Source organism: Scyliorhinus canicula, chromosome 5, assembly GCF_902713615.1.
Source record: "Scyliorhinus canicula chromosome 5, sScyCan1.1, whole genome shotgun sequence".
NCBI lineage: Eukaryota > Metazoa > Chordata > Chondrichthyes > Carcharhiniformes > Scyliorhinidae > Scyliorhinus > Scyliorhinus canicula.
In genome coordinates this window covers 173,006,002-173,031,622 of record NC_052150.1, presented here as the reverse complement: position 1 = coordinate 173,031,622, position 25,621 = coordinate 173,006,002, and the positions used below count along the sequence as shown (strand labels likewise).

At 43.2% G+C, this 25,621-nt stretch overlaps 1 protein-coding gene across 11 annotated transcripts in view; it reads right to left on the bottom strand.

Annotated features, from left to right (window-relative positions):
• Positions 1-25,621, bottom strand: part of mllt10 (MLLT10 histone lysine methyltransferase DOT1L cofactor) — a 447,863-nt gene that overhangs the window by 107,252 nt on the left and 314,990 nt on the right. The gene's annotated exons all lie outside the window — the stretch shown is intronic.

Here is a 25,621-nt window from a genome sequence, read left to right as displayed (position 1 = left end):
TGGTTCTAGATTCCCCAATCTAAAAAACATCCTCCCTGCATCTTCTCTCTCTTTTCCTATTCGTATTTTATGCGTTCCAATCAGAACTCCCCTCGTCCTTCTAAACTCTAGTGAATCCAGGCCCAGTCAAACCAATCTCTTCTCATAGGTGAGTCCTATGAGAGTTGACCACATGTAGATCTGGAGTCACATGTAGCAGGTAAGGACAGCAAATTTTCTTCCCTCAAGGACATTAGTGAACCAGATGGGTTTTTACAACTATCGATGTAACTTTCATGGACACCATTACGGAAATTAGTTTTCAGTTCCAGGTTTTATAAATGTAATTTAAATTCCATCAGCTGCTAGGGTGGGGTTTGAACCCATGTCCCCAGAGCATTAGCTCAGACCTCTGAATTATGAGTCCAGTAACATATCGATTGAGTCCAGTGACATGCCCATTATGTCACTCTCTCCCCGTTGCATTTGATTTATTTCAATTCCAACTATTGAAGAACTCAACTTTATTTATGCAGGAATTAATAAACCTATGCAAAACCTGGGCAACAGTTACAATATTGCATCCAATTTTAGGTGTCTTACTTTAGGAAGGTATAAAGTGCTGAATGGGATGTGCAAGACCTCCATGGAGATGATGCATTATGATTAACTTTAGTTATGAGGAAAGGTGAGAGAAACCTGGCACTTTGCATTAGAATGTTTCGGAAACTTGGATTGTGATGTCTAAAATGGTGAATGTTTCCAAAAGAGGCAAAAACTATTCCACTGGTCAGCAAATTGATAACAAAATGGCAGAAAGTTAGGTATGGAGCACCCTAACAGAAATAGTGGTAGAAGCAAATTACAACTACTATAACTTGTTCCTTCCATGTAGTAAACTGACGCAATGGACGGTACATTGAAGCATAATCACAAAAATTGACAGTCACAGGAGAAGGCATTACAACAAGTGACCAAACATTTAGTCAAAGGGAGAGTTTTAAGATTTGATTTAAAAGGTGGAGAGTTCAGACTTCTGGTGGCGGTCATGGTGCGAGTGGTCGTGCATTTGGCAGCTCCCGCTCGAGGCTGTTTTATTGGACCTTTCCCCTGCTTGTAGGGTGGATGTTTGTAGACAAGAGGTGTAGGGCTGGCTGGAGAAAAGTTCAACTCCGCTGGTGGGGCTGGTGGATGGATCCAAGGACCAGAAGTGGGTCGAGAAGAGGGGAGCAATTGGAGCAAGGGAATCTTTGTGCGCAACAGGTCAAGATAGTGGAGGGTAAAGGATCTGCCTTGCTTGCCCAATGGTTGGCAGAGCAACTGGTGGACTTTTTAAACTGAAAAGTTTAGCTGACAGAGGAAGGAGGCCCAGGAGGACCAGCCATGGTGGTAGAGCCGTTAAAAGTGGGAATTGAGGGCAGCACAGTGGCACAGCGCCGAGGTCCCAGGTTCAGTCCCAGCTCTGAGTCACTGTCCGTGTGGAGTTTGCACATTCTCCCCATGTTTGTGTGGGTTTCGCCCACACAACCCAAACATGTGCAAGGTAGGTGGATTGAACATGCCAAATTGCCCCTTAATTGGAAAAAATGAATTGGATACTCTAAATTTAAAAAAAGAAAAAGTGGGAATTGACTGAGTGGAGCAAAGGCTGGAGTCCTAGGGCCAGGCCATTCGGAAAGTGGAGGAGGCGGTGGGAGAACACAAGGAGCAGCTTGCCTCGTTGGCGGCTGAGATAGGTGTGATACGGAACACTCAACAGCGATTATGGGGGAGAGTGGAGGACTTGGAGAACAGCTCCCAGAGGCAGGGCATGAGAATCATGGGGATGCCTGAAGGCATCGAGGGAGCGGACGCTCACTCGCATGTAGCTAAGGAGTTGGAGAAGCTGATATGGGAGGGGGACTTTGACCGGCCCCTGAAAGTCGTCCGAGAGCACATAGCAGAGGAAGCCGCAGGTGAATGAGTTACAGAGGGCGATGGTGGTGCATCGTCACCGGTTCCTGGACAAGGAGAAAATACGGGATGGTCGAGGCAGACGAGGAGGTGCATCTGTGAGGGGAGCAAGCTTTGGGTCTACCAGGACTTGGTTGCGGTCTTGGTGAAGAGGAGATCAGTTGGGGGTAGGAGGCTTAGGCAGCTTGGGGGGGGCTGCCAGGCTAGCTGGGCGGGCTAGTTAACGGAAGCGCAGTGGGGGGTAATCAGGTGGCACGCGTAGCAGAGGGGGATAGAATAGTTGTTTTGCAATGGAAGGGAATGTTGCTGGCAAAGGTGTTGTTGGTGTAGCGTAGCAAGGGAGGGAGGGGTGACGGTCCCACTCGCCCCAACCCTCCCAACACCCCCCCCCCACTAATGTTCGATGTTATCCAATTCTTGAAAGTGGGTAATGAATAAAGCTCATGAATTACCCCTCCACCCATCCTCTCAGTTCAAATTTAACCTTCCCACGAATCAAGAATTCCAACAAGTTCCCCCCGCCACGCTAGGGCACAGGGTGGAGAGGTTGCTCTTCAGCCCATCAACGAGGCAAAGGCTACAACATCTGCCTTCGCACCCGTTTCCCATCCCGGCTGATCCAACATTCCGAAGATGTCCTCCCGAAATCCCAGGTCCAGTTTCACGTGCACCACTTTAGAGATTACCATAAAAACCTCCTTCCAGTAGTCCTCCAGCTTTGGACAGGACCAAAACATATGAACGTAACATTCACAAACAACTTCTACCCCCTCAAAGACACTCATCTTCTACTCTCTCAAGAGAATGCATCCTTTTCATGCGCTAGGCTTAGCCTCATTCAATTTAAAGTAGTCCACAGGGCGCATATGACGGTGGCTAGAATGAGCTGGTTTTTTGAGGCGGTGGAGGATAGGTGTGGGCGGTGCGCGGGGAGGGAACGCGAACAATGTCCACGTGTTTTGGGCCTGTCCGAAGCTGGAGGGATTCTGGCGGTGGTCCGCTGATGTGATGTCTGAAGTGCTGAGGGTGAAGGTGGTCCTGAGTCCAGAAGTGGCAAGTTTTGGAGTGCCGGAAAACCAGGGAGTCCAGGGGGTGAGAGGCCGACGTTTTGGCCTTTGCCTCTTTTGTAGCCTGGAGACGGATCCCATTGAGGTAAAGCGACTCAGGGCTGCCAAACCTGGGGGTGTGGGTGAGCGACCTTGCAGAAGTCCTCAGGATGGAAAAAATCAAGTTCGCCTTGAGAGGATCTGCCCGGAGATGGAAACAGTTTATCGATTTCTTCCAGGATGGTTGAGTCAGCAGGGGGAATGGGGGGGGGGGGGGGGGGGGGGGGGGGGGGGGGAGGACTTATATATAAATAGTCAAAGTTGGAGGTAACAATAGAATGGGATGGGGGTTTCAGCAGATGGGAGAACACATGGTTTGAAATAGGCATTATTAAGGAGGTAGAAGTAAATAGTCTTAGCAATGGGGAGGATATGGGATCATAAACTTAGTCCAACTAGAATGCCAAGCTTGCTAACAGTATGGTTAAGCCTAAAACAGTGGTCAGTCTGTTATAGGTTTTAATAGGGAAAGGGTTAAGTATATAAAATTTAAAAAAATAAAAGGCACATGTGGTTGGTTCTTTCACACAGTGGCAGGTATGCGATGGGTTCAATAGCCTCACTCGAAGCTATAAAATATTATGATTCATCACTGTCTTGATTTCAGTACATGGTTACAAGTGCAGATCAGAGGCAGAGAACTCCACAGCGAGTAACTCAGCTCCCAACTCCCCAAAGCTTGCCCACCACTGGCAAGGCAAAAGTCAGGGACATGCTGGAATACTCTCCACTTGCTTGAATGAGCACAGTTCCAACACGCAAGAAGCTCAACACAATCCAGATCAAAGCAGCTCACTTTATTGGCACATCAACCACCACCTTAAATGTGTATTATTCACAGGATGCACTGCAGCAACTTTCACCGCACCTTGCACTTCTAGGCGGTAAAGGTTGTAGGTTTGCAAGGACAACAGCAACATGGGAACACCACCACTTGCAAGCTCCACTCCAAACCACAAACCATCTTGACTTAGATCTATATTCCCATTCCTTCACTATCGCTGGGTCAAAATCCTGGAACTTCCTTCCTAACGCCACTGGCACTGTGTGTATCTACACTATACAAACTGCAGCAATTTAAGGTGGCAGCTCACCACCAACTTTTCAAAGGCAATTAGAGATGAGCAATAAATGCCGGCCTAGCCAGCAATACCCACATCCCATGAACAAATACATAAAAAAGTGAACAAATATTTTTTCAAAGAGAATGAAGGGAGAAGGGCATCCAGGAATAATGGAATTGTAAGAATCAAGACATGAAAGTTGATAAAAGCGCTGGCAATAAAAGGCAGAAATAAGAACAGATTGAAAAGAGAGGCTGGGGGATAGAGCTGAAATAGTGATTGGGAAAGCATGTTAGTATTTATTGCAGGGGGTTGGAATATAAAAGTAGAGAAGTCTTACTGCAGCTCTAGAGCATTGATGAGACCACATGTAGAGTACGGTGCACAGTCTCGGTCTCCTTACTTCAAACCAGATATGGGACTTAGTAGCAGTTCAGATAAGCTTGACTCATACCTGGGATGAAGGGTTTATCTTATGAAGAAAGGTTGAACACGTTGGGCCTATACCCACTGGTCTTAGAAGAATGAAACACATACGATCCTATTTTTAAAAATCTTTTATTATTGTCACAAGTAGGCTTACATTAACACTGCAATGAAGTTACTGTGAAAAGCCCCTAGTCGCCACATGTCGGCGCCTGTTCAGGTCACTGAGGGAGAATTCAGAATGCCCAATTCACCTAACAGCACGTCTTTTGGGACTTGTGGGAGGAAACCAGAGCACCTGTAGGAAACCCACGCAGACACGGGGAAAACGTGCAGACTCGACACAGACATTGACCCAAGCCGGGAACCAAACCTGGGACCTTGCCGCTGTGAAGCAACAGTGTTAACAACCGTGCTGCCGTGTGAAGGATACATGAACTAGGAGACATAAGAATAAGAGGTCCCCTTTCAAGGGTTATTAATATGTGAAATTTTGTTCTGCAGAAAATAGAGGAGGCTAGAACATTGAATTTATTCAAGGAGAGTTAAATAGATTTTTGATAGACAAGAAAGGCAAGGGTTGGGGGGGGGGGGGGGTGCAGATAAGAAAGTGGAGTTCATACTACAACCAGACAGCCATGATCTTATTGAATGATGGAGCAAGCTCAAAGGGCCGAATGGCCTACCTCTGCTCCTAAGTCCAGTGTTCCTAGGCTGCATATTCAGTGCTTCATAAGCAATGTACTGCGCTGGATATTTACTCACTGATTTTAAGTAGGTAAATATGGAATACAATTTACACACTTTGGGGTTCAATAAAGAGCAAATTAAATAAATTATCTGTTGATAGCAAAATAAATATTGACAATGACACCAGAATTCTTCTTTGAACTGTGTCTATTTCCTCCTTAACTTTACTCACTGTCACTGCATCGGCCGCACTCTGGGGTGGTGAATTCGACAGATTCACAACCCTTTGGGATAAGTTGTTTCTCCTCAACTCTGTTTCAAATTTGCTACCTCTTATCCTAAAACTATGACCTTTCATTTTAGAATGCCTCACAAGAGGAAGCATCTTCTCCATGTTTACTTTATCCATCCCTTTTATCATCTTGTAAACCTCAATTTGATCTCCCCATATTCTACTAAACTCTAGAGAGTATAGGCCTAAACTGCTCAATCTCTCTTCATACGACAAAGCCCTCATTTCTTGGATCAACCTAGTGAACCTCCTCTGAACTGCCTCCAATGGCACTGCACCTTTCCTCAAATAAGGGGAACAAAACTGTGCACAATACTCCAGGTGTGGTCGCACCAATGCCTTGTACAGTTGCAACAAAACTTCCCTACCTTTATACTCTATTCCTTTAGCTATAAATGCCAACATCCCATTCACTTTCTTTAGTACCTGCATGCTACTTTTATGTGAATCATGAACAAAGACCCCCAGATCCCTTTGCAACGGTGCACCCCAAAGTCTTTCCCCATTAAGATAATAAGCTGCCGTCTTATTTTTCCAACCAAACTGCACGTATCTACGTTAAAGTCCATCTGCCACATTTTGGTCCACTCTCCGAACCTATTTATATCCATATAAGATTTTTATTTCCTCATTACAACTTATTGTCCCACCTATTTTTGTGTTGTCTGCAAATTTGGCGATAGAACCTTCTACCCCTGCATCCACGTCGTTTAAATAAATTGTAAGCAGCTGGAGCCCCAAGGACCGAACTCTGTGGCACCCCACTAGTTACATCTTGCCATCCAGAAAAATATCCATTTATGCTGATTCTCTGTCTTCTGTCCATCAGTCAGTCTTCTATCCAAGCTAATAAATTACCCTGAATCCCATGTGATGTAACCTTGTGAATTAACCTTCTGTGCGGCACCTTATCAAAAGTCAAGATATACTACTCTACAGGATCCCCATGACCCACTTTGCTGGTTACATCTTCAAAGAACCTTAGTAAATTTGTCAAACACAATTTTCCCTTCATAAATACATGTTGACTTTGATGGATAGCATTCTGACTTTCCAAATGTCCTGATATTACTTCCTTGATAATTGATTCAACCAATTTCCCAACAACAGATGTTAAAGTAACTGCTTTGTAATTTTCCACATTCTGCCTCCCTCCCTTTTTGAACGAGGGGCTCCACCGTGAAAACTGAGGCAAAGTATTGATTTAGCATCTTTGCCATTCGTGTTCCCCATTAACTCTCCAGTTTAATCTTCCAAGGGGCCAACATTCACTTTAGCAACTCGCTTTCCTTTTGTGAACTTATAGAAGCTAAATGACAGATCATCCAACGATGAAGAAACTACTTTGAAGTTGCAGTAAAATTAGATTTTCTTTGCCCCAGAAAAGGGATCAATACACCGAATCAACAGCTTCATTGAGAAGATTGGAGATCTTCTTAGAAATTGCTTCAAAGGGAATAATTAGGAAAGAGTAATGGTCTTTGCCACTGTTGTGGAACCATGAAGAACAGTTTAAAAATCAGAAACTTTAAAAAAAAGACAAAACCTTTGGTGGCAGCCTCCAGCTAGTTTTCCGAATATAATGGATGATGCACGTTTAAGTGTGGAATGTTATCACCTCTCATATTGGATATTCTGGCACCTGTTTTACACCATTATCTGGACTTCTCACTCCCCTTTAGCTGCTCTTCTCAGTACATATTCTATGTAATACACAGTACCCACTCTCTGAATGTTCATGTGCAATACTCTTTCCCCACATACCAATAATTGTCTCCGCAATTACTCATATTCTGAATTAACTACTGCCACCTTGCACTATTTATGCTGATTATTACTTTCCAATTATCCCAAATGCTGACTATCAGTTCATTACACTATACTAGTTAAATAGTAAATAACCTTTGGTATTGATAGGTATGAGGAGAAGAAGTACTTCCACAGTATAAACATAAACTAAACTGTACAAAAGGATAAGCTAAATGAAGTAGAAGGGCAATGGAAGGATACACGTGAATAAATCGCTAAAAGAAACATAAGCTAGAAATTTTAAATATTAAGAAAGCACAAATTAATTTTTTTTGTTTCCAAAATCTTTTTAGTGGCTTTTCTCATATTTATAAACAGCTGTTGTGTATATACATATACATTACATGCCTGCGCTAATTTACTTTATTTTACAGAGAGGTTTGTTTTATCCTTCATTTAACTAACTCTGTACATTTTGTTGCTCTCAGGATCACCCCCCCACCCCCCCTCAAAGCTTACTCCTCATTGCTGGCCTTGAACAGGTTTTGGAACAGGCCAACAAACTGCCCCCAGAAAAGTCTCCAGGAAGCCTTCCTTTGACCCTCGGTTGGCGTACTTAATCTTCTCCAGGTGGAGAAATTCCGAGAGATCAGCGAGCCAGTCTGCAGCTTTGGGTGGTGCTGCCGATCGCCAGCTGACCAGGATTCACCGGCGTGCAATTAGGGAAGCGAAAGTAAGGCCGCTGGCCCCCTTCCCCATGTGTAACTCTGGCTGATCCGATACCCCGAAGGTTGCCACTATTGGGCATGGCTTCATCCTCACCCCACAACCTCGGACATTGCCAGCACAAATTAATTTCTACGGGTATACAATTCAAAAGTAATGACGTTATGCTGAATTCAAATAGGATGCTAGTCAAGCTGCATTTAAAATAATACTGTGCACACTTCTGGTCTCCTTACAAAAGGAGCATATAAGCACTGGAGAAAGTGCAAAAAGGATTTTTCAAGAACAGTACGAGAAGATTCCAGCTATTGAGAAAGGTTGAACAGGTTACGACTTTTTTCTTTGGTAAAGACTTAGAGGTGACCTGACAGAGGTGCTTCAAAATGTGAATGGGTTGAATAATAGAAGCATGTGCTGAAAAGCCGAGAAGAGATAAATGGAACAGGAGAGAACTTGCATGGAGTAGACAATACGCACAGATTACTAGGGCTGAACGACATTATTTTTTCCTGAATATTCTATGTAATACACAGTACCCACTCTCTGAATATTCATATGCTATCCAAAGTATTCACTACCACTTCAGTACACTAAACTTTTTTCATCTACCCTTTCCGTGATTTACTAAACATCCAAGTCCAAATATTTTCGGGTGTGGTTTAGCTCAGTGGGCTAGACAGCTGGTTTGTGATGTAGAACATGACCAGCAGTGCGGGTTCGATTCCCATACCAGCTGAGAATTCTCCCTCTGTGTACCCAAATAGGCGCTGGAATGTGGCGACTAGGGGCTTTTCACAGTAACTTCATTGCGGTGTTAATGTAAGTCTATTTGTGACAATAAAAGGATTATTATATTATGTCAAGATTCATCACATTCTATATATACACATTTAAATGGTATAAAATCTTTAAAAATTGAATTTTGAATACTTTTTTGTGTTAAGTGCTAAACATTTCTAATTTGAATTGTGGTTTCGTCTTTTCTTATGCCACTGCAAACTGCCAACAAAAATGGGAATCTGAAAGGCACATTACAATACTGACCACTGAAAATTTCCCATCAAGTCACTAGGTGGCGGTGTATTATCTTTACCCTAAATTATCAAATTCTATTTTCTCTTGCAATAAACAATATCCCAGTTGGCTTCTTAACCAGTTGCTGTATCTGCATACTAACTTTATGATTTGTGTACCAGGGCACCCAGATTCCTATGTCCACTTGAGTTATGCAATCTCTCCCACTAAAAGCAGTATATTGCTTCTCTATTCTTCCTGGCAAAGTGGATGAGTTCACATTTTCCCATATTATACTCCATCTGCCAACTTGTTGCCCATTCACTTAAATACCTACATCCTTTTACATAATCCTTATGTCCTCTTCACAACTTACTTGTCTACCTATCTTTGCGTCATCAGAAAACTAACATCCATACATTCAGTCCCTTCATTAATATATATTGCAAGTAGTTGAAGTCCTGTGGCACCCCACTTATTACATATTGCTAACCTGGAAACTACCCATTTATGCCTATTCTGTTTCCTGTTAGCTTTCCATGCTAATGTGTTATGCTCTGCACCATGAGCTCTTATTTTATCAAGGAACCTTTGATGTGACACCTTGTCAAATGCTTTCTGAAAATCAAAGTACATCCAGAAATGGACTTACACTTTTGGCAGCCCTGCGCTCTCCCTCTTTGGGTGCCCACATCACGCCCCACCCCCTGGTGAGGTGGCAGCCTATCCCAATGATGTTGAGCTCCGTCCGAATGACGTAAATGCATTCCTAAATCAACCCAAATTCAGCTCACACATTGCAAGGCACAGAAACCCAAAATCACTGTTTCACAGACAGTACTCTTATGACAACAATCCTATACTGATAAATTTAAATACCTGTTGTTAGCATGATGGTAGAGATAGACAATATTGCGATGTGTGTGTCTTGAAGAGAGTAAACATGAACTGGCTGATGAGCAACGGGATGGAGAAATCAGCCAATGATATTACTGCAGCACAGCAGGTCAGTGTTGGACAGAATGAGCCAGAAAAAGTCCAGTGCAGGAGCAAGTACACCAATGAAATGGAATGTCCAGTCCAAGTCTAATATCAGTGGCAACTGTCTGGCAGAATTCTGTTCTTTAATTGTCCAGAACAGTAAGAAGAGACTTTCTGAAGGCCAGTAAAGAGCGATTGGGGATGATGGTGACTCACTGGTTATAACTGTCAGCATGTGACCACCAGCCACTATATCAGACCACCATATGTTCTCTCTTGCAGAATAGAATGTAGAATGGAGAACATGGTAGAGTGACAGATTTCTTTAGATTTTCTTGCTTCATCAGTTGTTTGCAATCCATGGCAACTCAGATGGTTGTTCTTCATTTTTTCTTCATAAAATAACTTGGGGAAAATCTTGTTGGGATGCATTTTCAGTTGACAGTATTGCTGAATTTGTCAAATGTCCCTAAATCGTAATAATTCACAGATAATTTTTCACTCTTTTCAATGCAGAGAAAGAACGTTCACCGGATTGTTAAAAGGATCTTCAGAATGTTTTCCACATTTGGAATGGTTGCCTACAAATCATCACAGGCAAGTCTGTACAAATCAGCTGGTGATCTCGAAGCACAGAGCTCATAATTATCGATGAAATGAATGAGTTTTTCACTTTATGATTTTAGTTTAGACGGGCAGCATGGTCGGCACAGGCTTGGAGGGCAGAAGGGCCTGTTCCTGTGCTGTACTTTTCTTTGTTCTTGGTGTGTGTATGAATATCTTACTGGAGTGGCTCTGAGCATTCTCATCCAAATGTTTGTCGAAAACCAACCACCCAAAATTACTTAACAATCTTCTTCAAAGAATCACGTCTACTCTGCAATTGCACCATTATTGTCACAGATAACATTGGCAGTCTCAAAAATGATCTTCTCTTTCCGTTTGAAGTGATTTGATGTCTCTACTTTCATCAAAAAATAACTTCCTATATCTTGTACGATTCTCATCATCAGAGGAACCTATATTCTTTCTTAATGTTAGTGCCTCTGCGTCCACTGAGGTATAGTCAGTTTGAAATCCATGACAAAACTTCCAATTGAGGCTAACAATTGTGAAGCATTCAATGAAGTTGTATAAACATTTTGCAGCAATTTGCTGACAGCATTAATTCTTTGAAATAAAAGGTTCCACAAAAGTAAAAACTGCAATTTTGTACTTTTTAAACTTCTCTGCTAAAGATTTTGCTTCAGCTTCCATATTTTATTTCCCTGAATTTGATGTGGTTATGTCTGATAAGCATTTTTTTTACATTCAGGCCACCTGATGACACAAATTGTTTTGACTGTGAAATGTTTTCCATGTGCCTGCTCCAAGCTGATTCCATCGTCACATAGAAACCGAAAAGAAGGTATACAAGTGAACAAAGTCAAAATATTGTATGCCTGCCTCACACGATTCATGTGCTGTTTGCCGATTAAATTCAAGGAGCGACTGGAACATGGTATGACTAATGCACAAGGGCTTGCATTGTTCAGTCTTGCTTGTAGACTTGAATATTTTCCTGCCATATTTGCGGCATTATCGATGCTCGGCCCATGACAACTTTTGATGTCCAAACCTAAATGTGGAATGACATCCAAAACTGTTTTCTCAAGGCTCTGGACAAAACAGAGAAATCGCTCGACAACTTAACCATCGCTGGTCACATGTCATAAAATTAATGTTAATTGGTCCACATGACTCACATATGGTGTTCAATCAATTATTATGGAATAGTATTTGGTACCTTTTACTTTATTAGGCAATCGGTTTCAGAGCCGATGTGCCATTAGAGTGATGAAGTCATAGTAGGTTCTGTGCTTGGAAATGGAAATGTTGGCTTTTCCTGAGCCACATGTTGATAACTATTAAAATGCTCTTTGAGAAGCTTGTCAAATTCACGAAGATATTCAAGGCAGACTAAAAAATTACCTCTGAGTTGGCAATGATGATTCATCATGTTCTCATGAAGTGCCAAAGAAGACAGCAGTTTGACTGTGGCAACAACACGTCTCAGTACTTTCCTCCAGTAAGAACACTCCTTTTCAAACTGAGCAGCGAACACAGAATCAACTCTTCCAAACAATTTACATATTTGAATAAATATACATATAGCCTTAATATCAATTTTGGAAGTTTCCTGATCAGCAATTTCTATTCCAATATTTCTCCAGTTAGAGTACCATCAACAAACGATAATTTCTCTTTACCAGGGTGAGGCAATAATAGACAGCTTTAGGAGTTTCCGAAAAAAATCAACCGATTTCTCCTTTCACATCAGAAAAAGGGACTCATGATGACATCTAAAATTCTTTTAGCCTCACACTTCAAACTCTTTTCTCAAATTTTCCACGTTAACTCTGTTCTCTGGTCTATTCATTACAAAATATTCAATCATACCCAGTAGAACAGATTTTGACCATAAGGCAATGTGTCTTCTGGGTAGGTTTCTTCCCTCGCTTCAGCAGAAGGACATCGAGTTTGAGCAGTATCTTGTAGTTCCATTCCCATTTCAGGGTCCACATTCTGTTCAAGTTTTTCAGGCGATGATTTGTCTCTGGAAATTGGCAGGTTAAAGTCATCAGACAAGTCACCAAAACCTTTTGTGAATGTTGTTGTTGAGGATGAACATGCAGTTTGGGCACTGCACAAAAATAATTTAGAGTACCCAATTATTTTTTTCCAATTAAGTGGCCAATCCACCTACCATGCACATTTTTTTGGATTGTAGGGGTGAGACCCACGCGGGCACGGGTCCTCGGCGGCATGAGGCAGCAGTGTTAACAACTGTGCCATCCTTGCTAAATACTTTTAAGTAAAGTGCCAAACTGTCTTTTTGCCTTGCTTAGTCCTCTTGCCTCGCCTTCAACTTCCTACGTTTTTGATTGCTAGATTCTTAATGTCTTCATATTGACTAAGGATGAAATGTCTTGATTTCAATGCTCCATAAATAAGTCTTCAGAATCTTCTGTCGAGTGAAGCCTCCTTCAGCAAAAGCAGCCAATTGTCTTTTTTTTTAAGGTTTTGCAGAATTTTTCATAATGAAACAGTAGTAACAATAAAAAAAACTAGAGTGAACAGTAACAGTGCAAAAAGAGAATATACAATAACAATTAAATAGATATTACCCCGTGTGACTCAGTCTTCCCACACCATCCCAATGAAGCACTCACCACCCACCACGGATTGCTGCTGCTGCTGACATTTAAATTTTCCCCGAGAAAGTCGATGAATGGCTGCCACCTCCAAGAGAACCCTAGCGTAGACCCTCTTAAGGCAAACTTTATTTTCTCAAGGCTGAGAAACCCAGCCATGTTGGTAATCCAAGTCTCTCCACTCTGGGGCTTCGAGTCCCTCCACATTAATAAAATCCGTCTCTAGGGAGGCAAAGGCCATGACGTTGGCTTCTTTCGCCCCCTGAACTCCCGGGTCTTCTGACACTCCAAAGATCGCTATCTCTGGACTCGGCACCACCCATGTGTTAAGCACCTTGGACATTGCCCTCGCGAACCCTTGCCAAAACTCTCTAAGCTCCAGGCATGCCCAAAACATGTGGACATGGTTTGCAGGGCTGCCCTTGCACCTCATACAACTATCTTCTACCCCAAAAAACTTGCTCATTCTCGCTGCCGTCATGTGTGCCCGGTGAACCTCCTTAAATTGAATTAGACTGAGTCTGGCACATGATGAGGAAGAATTAGCCCTGCCCAGGACCTGTGCTCACAGACCCGCTTCCAACTCCGCACCTATCTCCTCCTCCCACTTGCCCTTGAGCTCCTCCACCAGGGTTTCCTCCGCCTCCTGTAGTTCCTGGTATATATCCAACACCTTCCCCTCCCCCACCCAGATTCCGGAGACCACCCTGCCCTGTACCCTCAGTGGCGGCAGCTTAAGAAAGGTCACTACCTGTTTTTTCAGGAAGGCTCGTACTTGCAGATATTTAAAGTCGTTTCCTTGCGGCAGATTACATTTGTCCTCGAGCGCCTTCAAACTGGGAAAGCGTCCATCGATGAACAGATCTCCCATCCTTCTGATTCCTGCCCTCTGCCAGCTCTGGAACCCACCATCCATTCTACCCGGGACAAACCTGTGGTTGTTGCATATCGGGGTCCAGACCGACGCTTCTTGTACCTCCTCCACTGTCCCTAGATCCGCAGTGCCGCCACCACCATCGGACTTTTGGAGTAATGGGTCGGCGAGAACGGCAAAGGAGCCGTTAGCAAAGCTCCCAGACTAGTACCTTTACATGACGCCGCCTCCAGCTGCTCCCACGCCCACAGGGAGCTACTGCTCCCAACCCTCAATTGGTACCCCGAAATTGATACCTCCTCTGTCAGCAAAGCAGCACACCCCTCCCCCAACAGCCACATGACCCAAAAACTCTACCAAGCACCAGCTGAGCACTTGCTCATCCCCCACTACGCACCTGAGAGTCAGCTGACCCATGCTGACCCCGGCAGCTCCCGCACCTGGCGCTGATCAGACTGTCGCCTCATTGTCCGGACCCTTTTCCCCACATGAATAAACCAATTAAACTACCTCTCCAGCCCCAGTGAGTAAATAGTGATACAAAACAAAAAATAAACAGAAGACACTAATGTTGCCCGTGAGGAGACATTTGTTGAACCAAGGCTCCAACTTCCCAAAAAATTGCCTAAGTACAGGGCCCCCTCCCCCCTCCATATCTCAACTTTGCCGAAAACACTGCACCCTCCAGACACCACCACAGCCCTTACACGCACCCAACATTGTATACAATCTTATATTAGAAACGGTACCGTGTTCCCCAGCCCCACTGCCGCATTCCACCAAAGCTTAACTGTCCTTTAATTAGAGTCCAGCTTTTCTGGTTTGGCGAATGACCACACCTCGTCCGGTGTCTCAAAATAGTGATGCCGTTCCTTGTACATGACCCATAGCCTCGCTGGGTGTAGCATCCCAAATTTCACCCCCTTGCTGAAGAGGGTCGCCTTCACCCGGTTGAATCCAGCATGCCTCTTGGCCAGCTCCACACCCAGGTCCTGGTAGATGCGTATCACGCTGTTCTCCAACCTGCTGCTCTGTTCTTTTTTTCCCACCACAAGCCAAGTTCCTTGTTCGAGAAGCGATGAAATCTCACCACCATGGCCCTCGCCGGTTCATTCGCCTTGGGCTTCCTTGCGAGGGCTCTGTGCGCCCCATCCAACTCCAGGGGTCGAGGGAATACTTCCATCCCCATCAGTGTCTCCAGCATCATGGACACAAATGCTCCTACATCCGACCCCACCACACCTTCGAGGAGGCCCACAATTCTAAATTTCTGTCTCCTGGACCTGTTTTCTAGGTCCTCCAGCCTCTCCTGCCACTTCTTGTGGAGGTCATCCTGTGCCTCCACCTTGAGGGCCAATACGACCAACTCATGCTCATGGTCGGATAGCTTTTTCTCCATCTCCTTAATCGCTTTCCCTTGTGTTGCCTGAGTTACGATCATTTGGTCTATTGATGCCTTCATCGGGGCCAGCATGTCCTTTTTAAGATCAGCAAAGCAGCCCCTAAGGAACTCCTGTTGCTCCTGTGACCACTGCGCCCACGCACCCTGGTCTGTACCGGCCGCCATGCCGTGCCTCGGCGCCCGCTCCGCACGCTTCTGTCTGTTGGGACTTAAACGCTTCACCCGGCCACTCCTGGTCCAGCTATCCATACAACAGCGAGGGAATCCTTTCAGCAGTGTTCGCTTCACCAATCTGCCCCAAAAAGTCCGTGAAAACTCCTGAAAAAAGGTCCGAGGGTCCGTTCCAGACGGGAGCTGCCGAATGCGCGACCTACTCCTCCATTGCCGCCACAGGAGGTCTCGTCACCACTTCTTCAATGGTCTTTGCGAGTTTTTTTTCTCAGTTGTTCCCTCTGCTGCTGGAATTCAGCTTCAATAAAGAACATCAAGTCAGTTTGAAGCCTTTGAGCTCGCCCTTCCCCCGCCTGCATGCTTGTAGAGGCTTTTGTCTTTGCTGCAGCATCAGCCAAATCCCTCACTGTTTCTGCCGGGTCTGGTAACCAAGAGACAGACCATTCCTGGGGGGAAATACTCCTCCAACATACACCTACATCTTTTGGGCAGCATGGTAGCACAAGTGGATAGCACTGTGGCTTCACAGCGCCAGGGTCCCAGGTTCTATTCACCGCTGGGTCACTGTCTGTGCGGAGTTTGCACGTTCTCCCTGTGTCTGCGTGGGTTTCCTTCAGATGCTCCGGTTTCCTCCCACAGTCCAAAGATGTGCAGGTTAGGTGGATTGGACATGCTAAATTACCCTTAATGTCCAACGGTTAGGTTACGGGGATAGGGTGGAAGTGAGGGCTGAAGTGGGTCGGTGCAGACTCGATGGCCAAATGGCCTCCTTCTGCACTGAATGTTCTATGTTCTTTTCATCAAAGTTCCACCCCGTATTGATTAAAAAGAGCTCTTTTCTGTAACCTTGGGCAGGAGCTGCCTTGTATGTGACCACTTACTCCATGGTCCACACCGGAAGTAGCAGCCAATTGTCGAAGTTGCTCAAAAGCAGTAACAACTTAAATAAAGCTTATGAGTTGTTAGGGGTGTTGTCTTCGGAAATTGTGAAAAGAATTGGCGAGGATGAGCCAGAGTTCAGTGCCAAAATCCTATCAGAGCCTCAAGCTACGACCATCACGTGTGCTCCTGGCTGGCTTCCAGGGTGCGGGCTATTGGCCTCTGTTATTTTTGGTTGGTTGTCCTGGCCTCGATGTTGAGAGTTACTCCGTTCCTCCTCTTAATGGCCGCTGACTCTAACTGACTGCATTGAGATTTTCTGAGCACCCTTATAACCTTAATACAGGATTTTGGCATTTTTGATGTGAGAGACATTAAGTTAACTGGTCTGCAGTTTCTTGCTTTCTGTCTCCCTCCTATCCTGAATAGCGGAGTTTTGTTTGCTCCTTGAAGGTTACCCATAAACCCTGGCTTGGACATTATATTTTTGTTCAGGATTATGATTGTCCTAAAGGCTGAGACTGAATTCTGAGGATGTGCATTATGTCTAATTTCTCAAAATTTATGAATAATATTTAATTAGCCAAACGGAAATATTTTCTTACCATTTCTAACAGTTTCTGCTCAGTTGTTTTTCAGCATTATTAAAGTAAATCAAGTGGCCAAATGTCAACAGCTTTACTCAAGTAAAGTTTGTGTCAGTATTTTTCTTAACACACAATTGTGCAAGTTACTGAATGTGAGTGAGAGATATGGAGAAAAACAACTAACTTTATGGATTGCAAATGTTATTTGTTTTTATTTTTGTTCATTAAACTTCAGGAAGATCAAACAGAAGAGAGAGGATTCCTCATTCTAAAGTGCTCATTTTTATGCTACCCATCCTCCTACTGATCCAGCTTCATTGCTGCATTCACTTGCTCCTTCCCCTCGGTTCTCTTATTTCCTTTCCATTTGCCTCTCCTTCCACTCATGTTTCTCCACAACCTCTCGCATTTTCCTCCAATTTCACCTATCCCTTCTTTCTTGCTGCCCTTTTCTTCCCCATGCCCCTTACCCTGAGTTCAATCTTTCTTCCATAACCATTATTTATACTTTTCTCTTGCATTTCCTACTGCTTCCTTTCCCCCTTTAGCACTCTACATATTTGTTTTCCCTCATGCTCTCAGCTCCTTTGCAACCCCATATAACTCATTTTCCTCATCAGGAAGACAATGGTGTAATGGCAATATCACTGGACTAGTCACCCAGAGGTGCAGGATTCAAATCTGTGGGAACTGGTGGATTTAAAATTCAATTAATAAATCTGTAATTGAAAGCTAGCCTCAGTAATTGTGCCATGAATTGATTGTCGTCATTCACTAATGTAATTTAGGGAAGGAAATGTGCCACCCTTACCCATCTAGCCTACATGTGACTCCAGGTCCACAGAAATGTGATTGCCTCTCAACTGCCCTTCAAAATGACTTCGCTCAGTTCAGGGATGGGCAAGAAATGCTGGCCTTGCTAGCATTGCCTACATCACATTAAACAGTTGCTAAAAAATCCAATCTTGTTCTCAGATATACCTTGGCACCCTACCTAAATGTTTATGCCATGTACTCACTACTCCTGTCTGGTGACTATTGCTTATTAGTTTCTCAACACTAAGCTGTGAAACTGGTTGTCTGCTTTTTAAAAGTGTACATCAAAATGATTATACGCTTGTTAATCAGGCAAAGAGCAGGCCAGGAATCATCCAAGGTAAAAGGCAAGTAATGCTTCGGACGGTAGAAATTGGCTGCCACATTTCCTACAACAGTGATTAAACTTCTAATGTACTTAGTTTTATGTAAAGTGCTTTGGGTTTATCTGTGGTCATCTTAATCTCAATTATATAAATGAAAGTCTTTTTCATCTTTTCTCCTAATGTGCCTCATTTCACATATATGTATAAAATTTCACCAGTCTGTCCACGTTCTCCTGAAATCAAATAATCTGCAAACTTTGCAACCTGTGTACCCAAAGGTTTAAGGTTATTAAACATCACAAGAGCAGTGGTCCAGATACTGACCCCAGGCAATCATCACTGTATATGAGTGCAACAGACTGGAGTTCAATGCAGGCAATTTAAGAAATAAACAGTAAACAGATTGTAAACTGACAAACAGTAGCCAGCAGGTCTTGGAGTGACGAAGGGGACTTGCTTTGTTAATGGTGTCATGTGAGAATACCTTTAAGAAAAGTGTGTTTATCAGTGATGTCAGAGTGTGGGTGGAGCTGGGCTGTCGGTCAGCTTTTTACTTTCGTTTTAGGCTGTTTGCTGCAGGGTATGTTTTAGTTTTGTTTTCAGTGTTGAAGCTGAGGCCAGATAAAGCAAGTGTACTGTTCACCTCTCTGCCATGAAAAGACTATCTCTTGATCATTTGGTGAATTCAGAATTATAAATGTTTTCAGTAGTGAATGTAAACCTGATGTGCTTCTGTTAAAGGGTGTTTCTTTTGTCTTCTGGATGTTGTTTGGGAAGTTATTAAGGATTACTTAGTGTTGTAATTTTTGGGGGCTGTATTTGTATTGATGGTTGCTAAGATGTTCACTGTATGTTTTAAAAAGGTTAACTTGAGTTCATAAATAAACATCGTTTTGCGTTAAAAAATATTTTTCTATTTCTGCTGTACCATTCCTATAGAGTGGGCCGTGTGCTCTCCATACCACAATCTATTAAAAGCTGTGAGTCAGGCGATCTCCATGATATACTTTGGGTTCTCTAAACTCTGGCCCACGGTGGGGCAGCACGGTAGCATTGTGGATAGCACAATGGCTTCACAGCTCCAGGGACCCAGGTTCGATTCCGGCTTGGGTCACTGTCTGTGCGGAGTCTGCACATCCTCCCCGTGTGTGTGTTGGTTTCCCCCGGGTGCTCCGGTTTCCTCCCACAGTCCAAAGATGTGGTTAGGTTGATTGGCCAGGCTAAATTGCCCTTCGTGTCCAAAATTGCCCTTAGTGTTGGGTGGGGTTATTGGGATAGGGGGAGGTGTTGACGTTGGGTAGGGTGCTCTTTCCAAGAGCCGGTGCAGACTCGATGGGCCGAATGACCTCCTTCTACACTGTAAATTCTATGATAATCTATGATAACAATGGGAACAGGCAGTAATCAACTGGTGGCAAAAAGTAGATGTTGTGCCCAGTGTGAAGCAGATGCAGCAGCATAAGACATGAGAAGGGGAAGAATAATAAAAACAGTAAAGTATAAACAATAAGTTCCCCAAGTGGGAAGGATAGGCAGCAGCAACTCAGGAGTAATAGGTCTCAAAAACACAATTCAAAGCCATAGTAACACCACCTAATTCAGAAAGAAAGATTGTTAAAAGTAAAACATAGATTGGCGCAGTGGGTAACACTGCTGCCTCACGGCACTGAGGACCTGGGTTCGATCCCAGTTCCGGGTCACTGTCCCATGTGGAGTTTGCACATTCTCCCCATGTCTGTGTGGGTCTCACTCCCACAACCCAAAGATGTGCAGAGTAGGTGGATTGGCCATGTTAAATTGCCCCTTAATTGAAAAAAAAAGAACTGGGTACTCTAAATTTATTTTTTAAGAAGGTAAAACATAGGTGCATGGTGTTATCAGGCCTCTGGCTAGCTATGGCTAAATCAAATTCTGTTTTTATTGCATGGTGTTCTGGAATCTTTAAATAAATATCTTGATGGTTAAATACTGCAACTATTTAAGCAAAAACTGTAAATATTTCTCAGTTCCTTTAACTAAATATTTATTTTAAAGCTGAAGATACATAAAGATGCATCAGGTTACAGTGGGCACCTGGTGTCAGTTATAGAGGCGGACAAAAAAGTTAGTGGCGATGGAAGATGAGCGAGGTCTTCGGTGGCACTGGAAGTGTGGCCTTTAGATTTGATAACAGTGGGTGATGTCCAAAGTTTAGGCAATGGAAAAAGAGATGCCGAGAATTCACAATTATATCAAGTGAGGGCCCCTGTGGCTTCCCTCTCTGCAGGAGGTGGAAACTGGGGTTTGAACTGATAGAAGTTTAATGTGCAATTTGGTTCACTAGTGAATTCTAGGAGTCTATCAGCAGCAGCAAAGCTCTCTCTGTATCTGTCTTCCTAAAATAGCAGATAGATAAATGGTTGCTTAAATGAAATTCAGTCAGCAGTTCCAGTATCTCTTGAAGTGTGAATAGGAGGGGGAAGTATGTGCAAACAACCATGACAATTCTCAAGTCTTATCATTATAAACATTTCCAGAAACTGGCTCAAAAAAATTATCTTCCAGAGATGAATCCAAAAATAATATATTTTGGAAAAAAAGAATACAGTATATTGGTTCATATGGTTATCAGGTTAATGTACAAAGCTTTTGTTATTTGCTCACATGAAATCACATGCAAGCGGTAATTAGATGTGAACTATGTAACAGCAAGCCTCTCAATGTGTCTCAGACTGACACGCTTTCTGAGGTTTAAAAAGTTAACTGTACTTAACATTTTAAATGTAAACATATTCAAATTAGTTATCTGGTTCGGTATTGAAGATCCACCAGATCTATGAACACTACTTTGACTCACAGAAGAAAGATGTTCAGAACAAGGAAATAGGTGGCGACAAACAACAACGTGGATGGTTCCAGACTGCTGTGTCTCATGGTAGTCTGGATTAGCTGGCTGCGCAGAATCACAAAGCCACTTGATCGGAAGCTGGCAGGCTGCCTGATCAAGTATATTATGAGCTTCTCATGGAGCCAATGACACTATGATGGAGCTGAATATCTACAGTGCCTCTTATCTGCACAAGAACGGCGAAGGAGTATGGTCATGTATTGGAAACTTCTATCAATGCTGTCGTTCGTGGATTGAGAAACTGACGAGATGTCTGGCCCTATTGCTATGCTGACAGCTGTCTGGACTCCCGTTTAAGTTGTTACTCTCAAGACAGAGCTAGGTGGGGTTGCCCACTATGCCATCCTAAGTGCCTTAACTGGAAACCTCACATCTCCATGAGACAGGGAACTGTCTCGGAGAAGCTCAAGAAAGGGTAAATGAGTATGAAGGTCAAGCATTAAGTGATTATTTATCGTGATTTCAGCTCAGTAAAGAGATTGAAGGAGTCTTAAAATTCATAATATGAAGTAGAGGTTATATTTGTTCTGCATTGATGTTGATCTTCAAATTCCTCGTTAAGCAAGAGAAAGTCCAAAGATATAGGATTTTGGCAGGTATAGAAGATAGGATAGGTAGGAGGAATGGGACAGATATTGAAACTGTTGATGTGCTTAGCGGAAAGCTTACTTAGGAGAATCGCAATTTGTTGCCAGCTGGGACTAGTTTAGCTCAGTTGGCTGGACAGCTGGTTCATGATGCAGAGCATGGCCAACAGCTCGGGTTCAATCCATGTACTGGCTGCAGTTATTCATGATTGCCCGCCTTGTCAACCTTGCCCCTTACCTGAGGTGTGATGATCTTCAGATTAAATCACCACCAGTCAGCTCTCCCCCTAAATGGAAAAAGCAGCCTATGGTCATCTGGGGCTATGATGACTTTACCTTCACTATGGGCTTCCTCATAATCTTCCAACTGTGGCAGTTGCAACGCTTGGCAACGTTGTGGAGCTTGCAGCACACTGCTACAAATCTAGAGATTAGCTTGAGGCAATAGTGCAGATACAAGCACCAGATCTCTGTTTATGGTCACCTTTGGTTTGCTCAGTCAGAGCTCTAGTATGCATGTGGCTCTCATTATATCAGTGATTTGCATCTATTTCAGGGATCCTGACAGGAGTCATGAGCAACATGTAGAGGGGATCCTCCACATCTCCAAGGAAGCAGCAGCCTGATACCTGTTGTCTGATTTGAAGACAGGGGGATTGAAGACTGCCACAATATTATGGCATCAAGACGCCTTCAGCCTGATCAGCAACCAGAATTGGGAAAGCAATAAATTGCTGTTTCCTTGAGAAGAAAGCATCTGTCACCTGTTTGATGAACAGTAAACTGTTACTGATGCCACATGTTGCTGCCTGTAATGAGTCTGTGGCATAGTGATTGGCAGCCACCATTACCTTTACAGCCGAGGCAATATTGTATGTGCTATGGTATTTGGCACCAATTCTGCTGCAACAACTGATGTAGGTCAGCGACTTCCTGTTTGCTGAAGCACTACCTCTTCACAGACTATGGTTCTATCATGCTGTCGTAAGGCACCCTGTTCTGATACCTACATGCTGGAAATGCCTTCTTGGCCCTTGCTTTCTTCAACATCTTATTTGGCCTTCCAAATGTTTGTCCTGCTTTCGCCATTGCCTTGGCAGCCTCAATAGTAATCTCACCATCATCTTTACCAGCACTCCTGCAGGGGATGAATTTGAACAGTATAACAGTAGCTAAGACACAGCTCTATTCTGTAAACTATCAAAAACTCAGCCAAAAGAGGGAGAGTTGCGGATTCCTGGGATTCCCCAATGCACCTGCTATGCTTTTCCTGATGACACAAGAATTAGTAAAGAAGCATTTCCAAGCACTAATAGCCAAGAGGGGCCAAATCCAAACACAGAAGCTCTATTTACAGATTTTATTGAACCAGCATTCATAATCACCTTATGCCTTAATACCTACTTTCATTTATTACAACACCTCTAACGTAGCAAAATACCGCATGGAACTTCACAAGGGTGTTATCAATCAAAATATAATGAAGTTAGGGCAGCATGCGGCACAGTGGCTAGCACTAGGACTGCGGCGTTGAGGACCCGGGTTCGAATCCCCGACCTGGGTCACTGTCCGTGTGGAGTTTGCACATTCTCCCTGTTCCTGCATGGATTTCGGCCCCACAACCCAAAGATGTGCTGGTAAGGTGGATTGGCTATATCTTGTTATTAAAACAGTAAAAAATATATACAAGGCCAAACGGTACAAACACTAATTTTGAAACAGGGTACCCTCCCCTCAGTACCAACGTAAAATAATTTATATCACAAAAGTACATAGACAGCTTGCTTTCCTCTTGCATTTTTAAAAATATTTGTTCATGGGATCTGGGCATGGCTGGCTGGGCCAGCATTTATTGCCCATGAACTGAGTGGCTTGCTAGGCCATTTCAGAGGGCATTTTAAGAGCCAACCACATCGCAATGGGTCTGGAGTCACATGTTGGCCAGGCCGGGTAAGGACAGCAGAATTCCCTCCAAAAAGGACATTAGTGAACTAAACGGATTTTACAACAATCGACAAGAGTTTCATGATTATCATTCGACTTTTAATTCCAGATTTATCCAGATTCAAATTTCACCATGGTGGGATTCAAATCCAGGTGATAGTCGTTGAGGTCTACAGCACAGAAAAGGCCATTCCGTCCATTGACTCTGGGCCGGTCAAAAACAACCACGTAAGTATTCTATTCCCATTTTCCAGCACGTGGCCCGTAGCCTTGTATGCCTTGGCATCACAAGTGCACATCTAAATACTTTTTAAATTTGATGAGGGTCTCCGCCTCCACCACCCACTCAGGCAGTGGGTTCCAAACTTCCACCATCCTCTGGGTTCTTCCTCACATCCCCTCTAAACCTCCTGGCCCTTACCTTAAATCTATCCCCCTGGTCAGTGATTCCACCATCAAGGGGACAAATTTCTTCCTATTTACTCTATCTATGCCCTTCTTCATTTTATACATCTCTATCATAGCACCCCTCAGTCTGCTCAAAAGAAAACAACCCCAGTCTATCCAATCTCTCAATCGCTAAAAGTGTCCAGCCCAGGCAACATCCTGGTATATCTCTCAACAAAACCATGATGACTGTTCTTGGTTAACCCCTGCCTCTCCAAACACCGATTAATTTGAGGTCTCAGAGTTGCCTCCTAATAATTTCCCCCCCACTGAGGTTAGACTGATTGGCTTGTGGTTTCCTGGTTTATCCCTTCCTCCCTTCTTGAATAATAGTATTCCAACATTACAGAATAACAGCATTATCCTGGGTCTCTAGACTATTAGTCCAATGACAACATGGTGTGCCACCACCTCCCTCAAGCTGTGATGCAACAGCTTGGACCAAAAATATTGATCATGCCATAAAACATAAATATACCGTACCTCAGATTTAATTTTCCTGTATTTTCTCCATCACAGCTCAGATCTATATCAAAGGTGTCACCACTACCTCAAACATGAACTGTTAACATATACATAGGAAAATTCGAGTAAGATTGCATAATAACTTTCAATGTCTGAAAAATAAATTTTTGCAATTCAAAATATAAAATCAGCCCTATGTTATTACACTATTTTCTTACATTGCAATAATAACTGCACTTGAAAAGTACTTAGCTGGCTGTAAAATGTGCTATACTAATGCAAGCTTTTCTTTTTTCCTCATCACCAAAAGAATGAACTTGCATTTGAATAGCCCCTTTCATAACCTTAGAATGTTCCAAAGTGCTTTACAGGCAATGAAGCAATTTTGAAGTCTAGTCACTGTTATAATGGAGGGAAATGTTGCAGCCTGCTTTCATATAGCAAATTGTATAAATAGCATAAACAGCAATGATAACCATTCTTATTGCTTTTACTCATTTGCATCTACAGAAGTTCATTTTTTTTTGGAGACAGGATAATTTATTCTGTTAGGCTTATAGAAAGCACAGTTAAAGTAATAAACTAATTTTGTTGGAAGTAAAAGAAAAGGGGTACTTGGGTCACAGGTGCTTGTAAATGCATCTTCAACATAACAGTTGAAATGATACACCATGTGACTACATTTTTCAATGATAAGTATGTTCCCAAATTACAATATACTCTTGTACTGGAGTTTTCCTCTGAAGTAATGGTCTCCTGTTAAGTTCAGTTCATGTTTTAGTTAACAACCAAATCTTTAATCTGCATTACAACTGTAATGGAGAAGGAAATACATAAAAATTAAATCTCAAGGACAGTATTTTTATTTTAAAATTTTAATGGCATCATTAATATACATATATTTAAATTTAAAGTACCCAATTCATTTTTTCCAATTAAGGGGCAATTTAGCGTGGCCAATCCACCTACCCTGCACATCTTTGGGTTGTGGGCACGAAACCCACGCAGACACGGGGAGAATGTGCAGGTTAGGTCGATTGGACAGTGATCCAGAGCCGGGAT